Below are 14,865 nucleotides of genomic sequence, written 5' to 3'. Positions count from 1 at the left end.
GATTTTATCAGATAATTTCATGTATACAGCACTCTAATTGGGCCCACCAATATCAACAAATCTGAAAATCACCCATTATTCCTTGTCCATTGCTGTTTATATCCTCTCCTTTAGCAAGACAAAGGCAGGTAGTTTTGAGCCTTGGATACAACTTGACTTCTGAGCTTTATATTTCCAATAAGAATCAGTATCTGGTTGTTTTTTGTTTGTTTGTTTTTTTTTTTTTTTTTTTTTGCAACTAAGTGGAGCAATGTAAGAGATCACTTCTGCCAATTCCACCAAGCAGGCTGTGCAGATTACCATAATGGACTATCCTGCAAGGCTTTCCATAGTGGCAGCCCACTGTATTCTTTCCCTTTCTTCTCTTCACCTCCTCTCGAGAACAAAACCTGAGAGTCACTCCTGGTCCCTGGATGAATGCCTGCCTTCTGCCTGATGTTTATCCAGATGGCCTAAAGGCTACACTGGCAGTCTTGCTGAGCTTTCCCTCCCATAGATGAGATGACCTGTGATCACCATGACAACAGTGTTCAAGAGTTTCATCTTCCCTTGCCATACAGAAGGGCTTTATTTCAGAATATCTTAGTGGGATCTGGTCCTTTTGTTAGCAATAACTAGTTCTATTTATCCAAAGCTTTGAGGGATCTGTGGCTTTAGGACTGTGGGAGAACCCCAAATGGATAAAACATTTTAGATTTTCCTAATTCTTTATCAATCAGAATTGATTTTATTCTTTATCCATATTCATTCATCTGTTATTTATTGAGAACCTAATATGTGTTAGGCCCTTTTCTACACACTTGGGATATATTAGTGAATGAAACAGATAACAAAGTCTCTGCTTATGCTCTAGTGGAGGGAACACAATATACAAACAATATATATAGTAAATAAGTAAAGTATATAGTATGTTAGAAGATGTTAATTGTTATGGAAAAAAGTAGAATAGGGTAAGGAAACACAAGTTCTGGGTCAGAGTGGAGATGAGTTTGCAATTTTAAGTAGGGGAATCCGTGTAGGCCTCATTGAGAAAGTAACCTATATTTAACACTTGAAGCAGGGAGAGAGTGACTCATGAAGATAACCAGATAAAAAGCATGCCACACAGAGGAAACAGATAGTGCAAAGGCTCAGAGGTGGGAGCTGCACTGATTCCCAGGTATCATAAGCAGGCCATTATGTCTGGACAAAGTGAATAAGTGGGAAATAAGAGATCAGTGACACAGGGAGTGGGGGCAGATCATGTAGGATCTCATGGGGCTTTTATTCTGAGTGATATTAGAAGATATTGGAGGGCTTTAAGCAGAGGAAGGATATGATCTATGGGTTTCCCCCCCTTTTTTAGTAACTTAAAACAACAACTACTTCATTATCTCTCATATGATTCATGTTTTTAAAAATTTATTTTATGTCCCCAACTCTATTTTTACAGGAGTTAGTTCCTTAATAAGTTGTACACATAGTTGTTTGATATGACTTCAGACAGCAGAAAAGTGTGAAAGTTTCACCAGCTTACTTCTGACTGGTTGACTAGAGCACAGAGAAAGAAGATAAGGAGTGGCGTAAATTAAGAAATGTTCTGTACCTCCAGAGCACTGCTAGTAGTAGCAGCATCCTCTGCTGGGTGCCAGGCACTTTACATATGGAACTTAGGGCCTAGGGACAATAGATTAAGCTACTTGTCCAATGTCACTGTAGTGGTTTTCTCTCTGCCCACTTGGATCCATTCCTTTCTTTCTCTGCCCTCTCCTGTGCTCTGAGAGGCTGACCTACATAGAAGACATACCCAGGATTCCTTTTCCTCTGGTTTCTGGTTGTTTTTGGCCAATAGGAAGCCGAAGGGCTGGGATGAAGGAGATGTTGAGATATTTATACCCCCTGCTGCTTCTGAAGTTCCAGCTCTTAGCAGGCTTCAAGAACGCTGTTCCTTCCTCTTGGTCTTTAGGTCTAAGGGTAGTAACAGCTCCCTAATGTTAAGGCTTTGGCATCATTTGTTGGTTTTCTTGGCCATCTTTACACTTCTGTAAATAGCCCCTTCTTTAAACTCTCTTCAGTCACAACCTTTGAGTGTGTCACTTTTTTCCTGCTAGGACCCTAGATGATATAACTACATGGTTAGAAATTATTTGACCTGAATTTGAATGCATGTCTATTTCATGTGTTTTACACTATATCATGCTACATCTTTTTAAAAGGGGGATGCAGTCTGAGATGTGGCAAGTTATATTTTGGAGCATGAGAAGGAGAGGAAAAGTGAACTGGATAACCACAAGCAGAAGAATGAAATTAAACCCCTACCTCATGTCGTATTTTAAAATTTCCTTCAAATGGGTCAATAGCCTAAATATAAGAGCTAAAATCATAAAACTCTAGAAGAAAACATAGAAGTAAATCTTCATGACCTTGGATTAGAAATCTTTTCACAGATATGACACCAAAAACAGAAGCAACAAAAGAAAAATTAATAAACTGGGCTTTTGTCCTTCAGAGAATACCATCAAGAAAGTGAAAGCACACTCAATAGAACAGGAGAAAACATTTGCAAATCATATATCTGATAAGGCACTCATATCTAGAATATATGACAAATTATTATGACTCAATAATAAAAGGCAAGCCAATTAAAAATGGGCAAAGAACTTCAATAGACAGTTCTCCAAAGGCAATTTACAAATGGCCAAAATGCACATGAAAATATGCCTAACGTCATTATTCGCCAGAGAAGTGCAAATCAAAACTACTGTGAGATACTACTTTGTACCCACTAGGATGGTTACAATCAAAAAGTCAGATAAAAACAAGTTCTGGCAAAGATTTAGAGAAATTGGAACCTTTACACACTGCTGGTGGGAATGAAAAATGTTGTAACTGCTTTGGACAAAAGTCTGGCAGCTCCTTAAACATTTAAACATAGAGTTATCATATGACCCAGTAATTCCACTCCTAGATATCTACCCAAGAGAAATAAAAGTATATGTCCACACAAAAAACTTAAACATGAATGTTCATAACAGCATTATTCATAATAGCCAGAAAAGGTAGAAACAATCTAATATCCATCAACTGATAAATAGATAAATAAAAATGTGATATATCTATACAATGGAATATTATTTAGACATAAAAAGGAGTGAAGTACGATATGTGTTACAACACGGCTAAATATTAAAAACAGTGAAATAAGTCAGTCACAAAGGACCACATATTATGTGACTCCATTCATATGAAATGTCCAGAATAAGTAAATTTATAGAGAAGGAAAGTAGATTAGTAGTTATGGGGAGTGGGGAGATTTGGAGGGTGAGAAAAGGGGGTGCAGGGTTTCTTTTTGGGGTAATAAGATGCTCTAAAATCTATTGCAGTGATGGATCACAACTCTGTGAATATACTAAAAACCATGGAAATGTACACTTTAAATGAGTTGTATAGTATATGGATTATATCTCAATAAAACTGTTTAAAAAAAACAGAAGGAAGCTTGGCCTTGAATCTAAACTTGGACTGTATTAAAAGTGAAAAGTAATGCTTTTATTATGTTAAGCCACCAAGATTTTGGGATTTATCTGAATTCTAGTGAATACATCATTTCACTCTGGATTGTACCCTTACTGCTTGCCTCAGTTCACTGGCAACTTCCCAATCGCTTTTGAGTTCTCATCTTATTTGTCTTCTCAACAGTATTTGACACACTGTCCACACCTCCTTTGGTGTCTGCAACTCTACTTTCTTCAGATTTTCCTCCTAGCTCTCCTGATCTCATCTCTTCCCAGATATGAAATGTTGGCCTCCCCCAGAGTTCTTCCCTAGGCTCTCTTCTTACTCCACTCCATCTCCAGGTGATTTTACCCATTTCCACCATCACTAGGTCCCAATTACCATTACTGTGCTTATGACTCACAGTATTCCCTGCCTCTCCTAGAGAATAAAAAGAAAACAGAACAGAATGGGCTAGGCGCAATTGTGTTCTACAATGTTCTAGAGGAACTTAGAAGAGGTCATTGAGGAAGGTGCACTTGAATTGATCTTGGAACACAAATAGAACCTTGAAAGGCAGGCATTGTCCAAGAGTGAACTCCAAAAGCAAAGATATGGAGGTGAAAAAGGAAGGGGTCTGCTCAAAGAAGGACAAAGTCAAATGTTTAACTGGAGTATTATTGGGAATGATGCAGGGTTGATGTAACTGAAAATGGAAGCAGGCCCCTGGTCATGGAAGGCCCTGAAAACTAGTTTAAAAGTCAATCCTGAAGAAATAGGTATGTGGAGGGGCCAAGATGGCCGAATAGAATCAGCTGCGGTCCCTGGCACTGATGGAGAGGAATGAAAGGGGCAAATGAATACAGTACCTACAATTAAAATATCGAGGTTCTCCCACTGGGATTGATTGGGGAAACAACACATTGAGAATAAAGAAAAGCAGGGTGGGGTGACAGTCCATCCAGGAACGACACAAAGCCAAGGGAACCCCCCTGCCTCCCAGCCAAGGGAAGCAGTGAGTTACTGTGTGATCCTGGAAAACCATGCTTCTTCCATGGATCTTTGCAACTCTCGGATCAGGAGATCCCCTCATAAGGGCCACCAGGGCCTTGGATCTGACACACAGAGCTATGTGGAGTCTTGGCAGAGCAGCTGCTCAGGCATGCACAGAGACCCAGAAGCTTTATATACTCCAGCCCCAGGACCCCCCAACAAATGCGCCTGCAACTTAGGCAAGGTGGGAGGTCTGCACATACCCCTAGGAAAAGGGAAGAATCCAGGGAGCTGAGCAGTGTCATTTTGTGGGCCCCACTTCTATGGCACCTCACAAGATAAGGCCCACTGGCTTGGAATTCCAGCCAGCCACCAGCAACAGGGTAGAACCTGCCTGAGACTGGATTGGAGCCCCAGTGGGAGTGGGGGTCACCATCTCTGCTGTTTGGTCAACTCAGCCACTCCAGCCTGCAGGCTTTGGAGAGTCCAAATGGTCCAGTGAAGGAAGGGTCCCCCCAGTAGCACAACACAGGGACTTTGCCAAATTGTGGTCAGACTGCTTTCTTTCTTTCTTTCCTTTTCCTTCCTTCCTTCCTTCCTTCCTTCCTTCCTTCCTTCCTTCCTTCCTTCCTCCCTCCCTCCCTCCCTCCCTCCCTCCCTCCCTCTCTCCCTCCCTCCCTCCCTCTCTTCCCTCCCTCCCTCCCTCTTTCCTTCCTTCCACAGAGTCTCGCTCTGCCACCCAGGCTGGAGTGTAGTGGTGCAATCCCTGCTCACTGTAACCTCCACCTCCTGGGTTCAAGCAATTCTCCTGCTTCAGACTCCAGAGTAGCTGGGATTACAGGTGTGCCCTACCACGCCTGGCTAATTTTTGTATTTTTAGTACAGACAGGGTTTCACCACGTTGGCCATGCTGGTCTTGGAAGTCCTGACCTCAAGTGATCCACCCACTTTGGCCTCCCAAATGCTGGGATTACAGGCATGAGCCACTGTGCCTGGCCAGACTGCTTCTTTCAGCAGGGCTCCCATCCATTCCTCCGAACTAGGCGAGACCTCCCAGCTGGCCCCTCCAGCCACATCTGCCAGCACATATTAGGGACAGAGCTCTGATCTCTCCCTGGAATGGAGTGCTCAGAGGAGGGGAGGGCTCCCACCTGGGCTGGCATTCTAGCCTGTGGACTTTGGAGACTCCAAGCTGACAGGAGCACAGGCGGTTCCTCACCACGACACAGCTATTTTGTTGAGGCATGGCCAGACTGCTTCTTTAAGGGGGACCCCAATCCACTCCTCCTTGCAGGGTGGGTCCTCCCAGCTGGGGCCTCTGGCTACCCCTGCTCATGTTCTTCCTGGGTGAAATGCCTGAGGGACAGGACAGGCTGCCACTTTGTCCATTCAGGCTTCTCAGCTGGTCTAGCCTGTGGGGCTTGGAAAGCCCAAACCAATTGGGGGCTGAAAGGATCTCCAACACAGCACAGCTGCCCTACCAAAAAGCAGCCAGACTGCTTCTTTAAGTGTGTCTTTGATCCCCTTCCTCCTGACTGGGTGAGACCTCCCAACCAGGGTCTCCAGCCACCACCTACAGGCACATTCGGGCTGGCAACAGGTCAGCACTCCCCTGGGATGGAGCTTCCAGAGGAAGAGGCAGGCTGCCATCTTTGCTGTTTCCCAACTTTCACTGCTGCTGCCTCCAGGTATGGAAAAAACCAAGGCAACTAGGGTCTGGAGTGGACCCCCAAAAAACTGCAGCAGCCCTATAGCGGAGTGGACAAATTGTTAAAAGAAGAACAAACAAAAAACAACAACAAAAACAATAACAGACCCATAAAAACCACATCCAAAAGTCAGCAACCTCAAAGATCGAAGGTAGATAAGCCCACAAAAATGAGAAAGAATCAATGCAAAAACCCTGAACACTCAAAAAGCTAGAGTGCCCCTTTTCCTTCAAATGACTGCAAACCTTCCCAGCAAGGGCTCAGAACTGGGCTGAGGCTGGGATAGCTGAAATGACAGAAGTAGGCTTCAGAAGGTGGATAATAAAACAACTTTACTGAACTAAAGGAGCATATGGTAACCATTGACAAAGAAGCAAATAATCATGATAAAAAAATACAGAAGCTGACAGCCAAAATAGCCAGTTTAGACAGGAACATAACCAACCAGCTAGAGATGAAAAACACACTACAAGAACTTCACAATGTAATCATGAGTATTAATAGCAAAACATACCAAGCAGAGAAAAGAATCTCAGACCTTGAAGAGTATCTTTCTGAAATAAGACAGGCAGACAAGAATAGAGACAAAAGAATGAAAAGGAATGAACAAAACCTCTAAGAAATATATAATTATGTAAAAAGACTGAATCTACAGCTAATTGGGGTACCTGAAAGAGATGGGGAGAATGGAACCAAGTTGGAAAACATACTTCAGAATATTATCCAGGAGAACTTCCCCAACCTAGTAAGAGAGGCCAACACTCAAATTCAAGAAATGCAGAGAACCCCAGCAAGATAATCAATGAAAAGATCATCCCCAAGACACATAATCTTCAAATTCTCCAGGGTCAAAATGAAAGAAAAATTGTTAAGGGCCACCACAGAGAAAGGCCAGGACACCTATAAAGGGAAGCCCATCAGAATAACAGTGGACCTCTCAGCAGAAACCCTGTAAGCTAGAAGAGATTGGGGGCCAATATTCAACACTTCTAAAGAAAAGAATTTCCAACCCAGAATTTCATATCTGGCCAAACTAAGCTTCATAAGTGAAGAAGAAATAAGATCCGTTTCATACAAGTGAAGGCTGAGGGAATTAGTTATCACCAGTCCTGCCTTGCCAGAGTTCCTGAAGGAAACACTGAATATGGAAAGGAAAAACCATTACCAGCCACTACAAAAACACACTGAAGTATATAGACCAGCGACACTATGACGCAACCACATAAACAAGTCAGAAAAATGACCAGCTAGTGTCGTGATGACAGAATCAAACCCACACATCACAATACTAACCTTATATGTAAATGGGTTAAATGCCCCAATTAAAAGACACAAAGTGGCAAGCTGAATAAAGAACCAAGACCCATTGGTATGCTGTCTTCAAGAGACCCATCTCACATGCAAAGACACATATAGGCTCAAAATAAAGGGATGTAGGAAAATTTACCAAGCAAATGGAAAACAGAATAAAGCAGGGGTTGCACTCCTAGTTTCTGACAAAACAGATTTTAAACCAACAAATATCAAAAAAGATAAAGAAGGACATTACATAACGTTAAAGGATTCAATTCAACAAGAAGAGCTAACTATCCTAAATACATATACACACAACACGTGGGCACCCAGATTCATAAAGCAAGTTCTTAGAGACCTTCAAAGAGATTTAGACTCCCAAACAATAACAGTGGGAGACTTTAACACTCCACTGACAATGTTAGACATGAAATAATAACAAACAGTCTCTCAGACCACAGCACAATCAAATTAGAACTGAAGATTAAGAAATTCACTCAAAACCACACAACTACATGGAAACTAAACAGCATGCTCCTGAATCTCTTGGGTAAATAATAAAATTAAGGCAGAAATCAAGCAGCTCTTTGAAACTAATGAGAGCAAAGAGACAACATACCAAAATCTCTAGGATGTAGCTAAAGCAGTGTTAAGAGGGAAATTTATAGCATTAAATGCCCACATTAAAAAGCTAGAAAGATCTTAAGTTAACAACCTAACATCACAACTAAAAGAACTAGAGAACCAAGAGCAAACAAACCCCAAAGCTAGCAGAAGACAAGAACAAAGATGAACTGAAGGAGACAGAGACATGAAAAACCCTTTAAAAATAAACAAATCAAGGAGCTGTTTTAAAAAAAAAAAAATTTTTTTTTAATCAACCATTAGCTAGACTAACACAGAAGAAAAGAGAAGAATCAAATAAACACAATCAGAAATGATAAGGGAGATATCACCACTGACCCCACAGAAATACAAACAATGATCAGAGAATACTATAAACACCTCTATGCACATAAACTAGAAAATCTAGAAGAAATGGATAAATTCCTGGAGACATACACCCTGCAAAGACTGAACCAGGAAGCAACTGAATCCCTAAATAGACCAATAACAAGTTCTGAAATTGGGACAAAAATAAATAGCCTACCAACCAAACAAAAGCCCAGGACCAGGGACATTTACAGCTGAATTCTACCAGAGGCATAAAGAAGAGCTGGTACCATTTCTATTGAAACTATTCCAGAAAAATTGAAAAGGAGGGACTCCTCCCTAACTCATTCTATGAGGCCAGCATCATCCTCATACCAAAACCTGGAAAAGATACAACAAGAAAATAAAACTTCAGGCCAATATTGTTGATGAACACTGATGCAATAATCCTCAATAAAATACTGGCAAACTGAATCCAGCAGCACATCAAAAAGCTTATCCACCACAATCAAGTAGGTTTGCAACTTTGGTTCAACATATGCAAATCAAAACATGTGATTAATCACATAAGCAAATCTAAAGACAAAACCACATGATTATCTCAATAGATGCAGAAAAGGTCTTCAACAAAATTCAACATTCCTTCATATTAAAAACTGTCAATAAACTGGGTTTTGAAGGAACATACCTCAAAATAATAAGAGCCATATATGACAAACCCACTGCCAATATCATACTAAATAGGCAAAAGCTAGAAGCATTCCTATTAAAAAGCAGCACAAGACAAGGATGCCCTCTCTCACCACTCCTATTCAACACAGTATTGGAAGTTCTGGCCAGGGCAATCAGGCAAGAGAAATAAATAAATTGTTTTCAAATAGGAAGCGAGGAAATTCAACTATCTTTGTTTGCAGATGACATGATCCTATATCTAGAAAATCCCATTTTCTAAGTCCAATAGCTTCTTAAGCTGATAAGCAACTTCAGCAAAGTCTCAGGATATAAAATCAATGTGCGAAAATTGCTAGCATTCCTATACAGCAACAACAGGCAAGCAGAGAGCCAAATCATGAATGAATTCCCACTCGCAATTGCCACAAAAAGAATAAAATACCTAGGAATACAGCTAACAAGGGATGTGAGGGACCTCTTCAAGGGGAACTACAAATAACTGCCCAAAGAAATCAGAGATGACACAAAGAAATGGAAAAACATTCCATGCTCATGGATACGAAGAATCAATATAATGAAAATGGCCATACTCCCCAAAACGACTTATAGATTCAACATTATTCCCATTAAACTACCATTGACATTCCTCACAGAATTAGAAAAAACTATTTTAAAATTCATTTGGAACCAAAAGAGAGCCAGAATAGCCAAGGCAATCCTAAGACAAAGAACAAAGCTGGAGGCATTATGCTACTTGACTTCAAACTATACTACAAGGCTACAGTAACCAAAACAGCATGGTACTGGTACAAGAACAGACACATAGACCAATGGACCAGCATAGAGAACCCAGTAATAAGACCACATACCTACAACCATCTGATCTTTGACTAACCTTACAAAAACAAACAATGGGGAAAGAATTCCCTATGTAATAAATGGTGCTGAGATAACTGGCTAGCAATATACAGAAAATTGAAACTGGACCCCTTCCTTACACATGTACAAAAATCAACCAAGATGGATTAAAGACTTAAATGAAAAACCCAAAACTATAAAAACCCTAGAAGAAAATCTAGGCAATACCATTCAGGACATAGGCATGGGCAAAGATTTCATTACAAAGACACCAACAGCAATTGCAACAAAAGCTCAAACTGACAAATGGGATCTAATTAACTAAAAGCTTCTGCACAGCAAAAGAAACTATCATCAGAGTGAACAGAACAGAATGGGAGAAAATATTTGCAATCTATGCATCTGACAAAGGTCTAACATCCAGCATCTACAAAGAACTTAAACAATTTACAAGAAAAAAATAAACAACCTTATTAAAAATTGGGCAAAGGACATGAACAGACACTTCTCAAAAGAAGATATACATGCAGATAACAAACATGAATAAAAGCTCAACAGCACTTATAATTAGATAAATGTAAATCAAAACTACAACGAAGTACAATCTTACAAAAGTCAGAGTGGCTATTACCAAAAAGTCAAAAAACAACAAATGCTGGCAAGGTTGTGGAGAAAAAGGAATGCTTTTACACTGTTCGTGGAAGTGTAAATGAGTTCAACCATTGTGGAAAACAGTGTGGTGATTCCTCAAAGACCTAGAGGCAGAAATACAATTTGGCCCAGCAATCCCATTACTGGGTATATACCCAAAGGAATAGGAATCATCCTATCATAAAGATACAGGCACACATGTGTTTATTGCAGCACTATTTACAATAGCAAAGACATGGAGCCAACCCAAATGCTCATCAATGATAGACTGGATAAAGAAAATGTGGTATATACACCATGGAATACTATGCATCCATAAAAAGGAACAGGATTATGTTCTTTGCAGGGACATGGATGGAGCTGGAGGCCATTATCCTTAGCAAACTAATGCAGGAACAGAAAACCAAATACCACATGTTCTCACTTATGAGTGGGAACTGAATGATAAGAACACATGGACATATTGAGGGGGAGCAACACACACTGGGCCCTGTCAGAGGGTGAAGGGGGAGGAGGGACAGCATCAGAAAGAAGAGCTAATGGGTGCTGGGCTTAACTCCTAAGTGATGGAATGATCTGTGCAGCAAAACACGATGGCACATGTTTACCTATATAAAAACCTGCACATCCTGCACATGTACCCCTGAGCTTAAAAGAAAAAAAAAGTCAGTCTTTTATGAGGCAGGCATTAGTGGATCGTGGAAGGGTTAGGATGAGCTTAAAAGGGACAGAAGGCCAGGTGCAGTGGCTCACGCCTGTAATCCCAGCACTTTGGGATGCCAAGGTGGGCAGATCACCTGAGGCCAGGAGTTCGGGGAGACCAGCCTGTCCAACATGGTGAAACCCCATCTCTACTAAAAATACAAAAATTAGCCAGGCGTGGTGGCGGGCACATATAATCCCAGCTACTCAGGAGGCTGAGGCATGGGAATCGCTTGAACCCAGGAGGCTGAGGTTGCAGTAAGCCGAGATCATGCCACTGCACTCCAGCCTGGGCAACAGAGCGAGACTCTGTCTCAAAAAAAAAAAAAAAACAAATAGGGAGGGAGGGAAGTAGAAGGAGTATAACCCATTAACACGATAGTGCAATTGTTGAATTATGACAACTGGAGGTAGGGTGTGAGTTGTAGTGGCCATAGGATAGAAAGAGGAGAAAAATAGAAGAGAAGAAAGAGAAATCATTGACTTTGGGTTTGATTCATGTGGTGAGTGGGAAAAAGAGGGGTTTCAAAAGCTACTCAGAAATGGTGAGCCTGAGTGAATAAAATGACAGGGGAACAATGAGCTTGTTTGATGGGACAGGGAAGAAAATTCTTATCTTGGATGGTTCTTCCCCTTCTGAGGCACACATCCTTCCGGTTTCACACGCAGAGGCCTCTCTGTCTAACCACCCAAACTGCTAGGACTGAGGAAACTCCTGCTTGCACAATATTCCGGGGAGGCCACATGGCAGAGCAGCCCACCCTTGTGCCAGCTGACCTGATGCTGTGTTGTTCGGGAGACAGGCTGGTGCCCACTCATTCTGCACAACTGGGAGCCCCTAGGCAGCCTTGTATTTGCTTGTGTGATGATTTAATTAATCATTGCCCTTTCACCCTTTCCCACTCTCCCTGACCCCAGACTGAAAGCGCCTTGGGAGCAAAGTACAGCCAAGTTGTGTTTGTTCATTATCATATCCTTGTACCCAGCACAGTGCCTGGCACACAGGAGGCACGCAATAAATAGCACTTATGTGAGAGCCAGCTCAAATTTTTACAACGGTGGCTCTTATTCAAGTGTGTAGCTCAAAACTGCCCTCAGAAATTCTGCCTTAGTAGAAGTAGGTCTGGATGTAACTCCATGTGTGATTCTAACACTCACCTCCAGTTAGGGCTCGCAGATTTAGGAAATAAAAATACAGGACACTCAGTTACATTTGACTCTCAGCTAAACAATGAAATTTTTTTTTTAGTATAGGTATGCCCTAAGAAATATTTGTGTTTTATCTGGGAATTCTACCTCCAGTTGAAAACTACTATGTTAGTGCATTCAGAAAAAGAAGGCCCAGGGTCTTGCTTTATTTACTCAAGAGTGAGGATGATTCCAGACAGCTGCAGGGTAGGGGAGAAAAGGGTCTGAGGAGTTCCATCTTGAGAAAGTGAAGGTGCTACCTTAAAAATAACCCACCCTTACCATGAGTCAAAAGGGACTTGTAGCTCCTATAGATACTGCCCTATGTCCTTAAGGGAAACTAAAACTTTAACAAAATGCTAGGAGTAATTAGGGAAAATTTTAGAACAAAACAGAAGTTTCCATATCTTTGCTTAAAATTTCAACAATTTCAAAGGCCCTCTAAGATACTGGTTATTATGTATCAAGACTGACACTGCAAAGCTAGAAACAGTCACCTAAAATCATCAGATAAAATACGAAAATTGAGAGATAAGAAAGGCACCCCAGGGTGATGTGTTTGCTGCTGATGATAATTATGATGATATAATTGAGAGGGATAAAAGGAAAGGTGAACATGGGCTATTTTAGTAAGTTGCAGACACCAGTGTCCAACTGTGAATGACGCTGCTATTAGGACTCCCTTTGTTCCTGGCTCATTCTCCACGCAGCATCCGGAAGCATCAACTGAAAACCCAAGTCTGATCCTGCCACACTTCCTTTCCTTCCCCCTACTCCAGCCAAGCCAGTCTTCCAGCTGCTCCTGGAACAGAGAAGACATTCCCAGCTCAGGGCCTTTGCACTGGGGGCCCCTCAGCCTGGCCTCACCTCTACATGACTTGCTCCCTCACTCCATTCAGTCTCTGCTCAAGCTGTTACCTCGAAGAAGCCTCTCCTCACCCCCACCGCCACCAAGCTCTTACACTTTGCCCTGCTGTATTTTTCTTCATAACCATTATAAGTACCTGATATTATATTATATATTTGGTTATTTGTGTGTATGCCTTCTCAACTAGATTGTAAGCTCCATGAAGCCAGGATTTTCTTGTGAGGCACCACTCACTCGTGAATCCTGGCAGTAATGGAACAATGCCTGATGCGGAGTAAATGGTCAACACATATTTCTTAAATAAATAGATGAATGAATAAGTGATGTCACTTCTCAGCTTAAAACCCTCCAATGGCTTCCAATTACATTTGGAACAAATCCAAACTCCTTCCCCACGATCTCGGCCCTGCCTATCCGTCCAATGGTGTTCTCTGCCCCACTTCCCTCTTCCTCCCCTGCATCATCAACCCCCTTTCAGTTCTCATATAATACAGACTCAGGCCCTGTGCATTTGCTATTCCCCCATACCTGAGGTCCCTCCTAGCCTCTCTCTGAACTGTGGGCTCCTTCTGCTCATTCAGATTTCAGTTCATGTGTCATCTCCTCAGAGGGGCAGTCCTTGGCCCCCTCACACCCAACCCTCTATCACTCTTTCTAGTGCTCACACTGTGAAATTACACTGTTTATTTATGGGTTTGTTTTTTATTGCCTGTTTCCTCTGACTAGCAGGTAAGCTCTGCAAGGGTAGGGACCTTGTACATCTTATTTACTACAATGTCTCAGTGGCCAGTGCATGTCTGATGTATAGAAGTCACTCTAAATATTTTTTGAACAAAAGAATGAATTTTAAAAATGGGTAGGAGAATCATAGATCCCATCAATGCAAGGAAATAGCAACGGTAGTTTTCAAATTTAAGTTGATTTACTTTTAATTGTTCATTTCTTCTTGAGAGAAACTGGGGTGTTTTAAGGATGACTTCCTGATTATTGTCCTTTTTGAGGCTAATAGCTCACATAACACCCAGGACCATCATAACATGCCTCTTAATGTTTGTGTCAGAAACAATGTGGTGCTCCTGGTCAATGTCTGGTGCATCAGGGCATTTATTATGTTTTCCTAAATTGCTTCACTTTTTTCATGACTGATCTTGGCTTAAAAGAGACTTCCAGTATTTCAGCTGTAAGAATTCTCACCTCTCCACCTCAGTGTATATTATTTAGTGAAAATAGCTAAGTATGTTGGAGAACGTTACAAAATGGAATAATCTATTGGAATTGGGAGAAATATAAATATATTAGACACCTTGCTTAAACATCAGCATCTGTGGCTAAAACTAACCCAAATTAGAATTTCTCTTCAGTTATTCTCCAGATTTGATGATTTCCTTATTTATTAAACAATGATAAACTGAACTCTTTTTTGCTTAACATGCTTTCTTTTTCCTCAGTTTCTATGTAGAATTATGTGCAATTCTCAATTTTTGTTTTATCTGTTGTTACTGGAAATGGCAGAGTGACCCAAGA

The 14,865-nt window shown here is 41.3% G+C and overlaps 1 protein-coding gene across 1 annotated transcript in view; it reads right to left on the bottom strand.

Annotated features, from left to right (window-relative positions):
* RTN1 (reticulon 1) overlaps positions 1 to 14,865 on the bottom strand; it is a 272,299-nt gene that overhangs the window by 129,966 nt on the left and 127,468 nt on the right. The window lies entirely within an intron of this gene.

The sequence above is a fragment of the Symphalangus syndactylus genome, chromosome 8 (genome assembly GCF_028878055.3).
Source record: "Symphalangus syndactylus isolate Jambi chromosome 8, NHGRI_mSymSyn1-v2.1_pri, whole genome shotgun sequence".
NCBI lineage: Eukaryota > Metazoa > Chordata > Mammalia > Primates > Hylobatidae > Symphalangus > Symphalangus syndactylus.
This window is presented reverse-complemented; position numbering and strand designations above follow the sequence as displayed.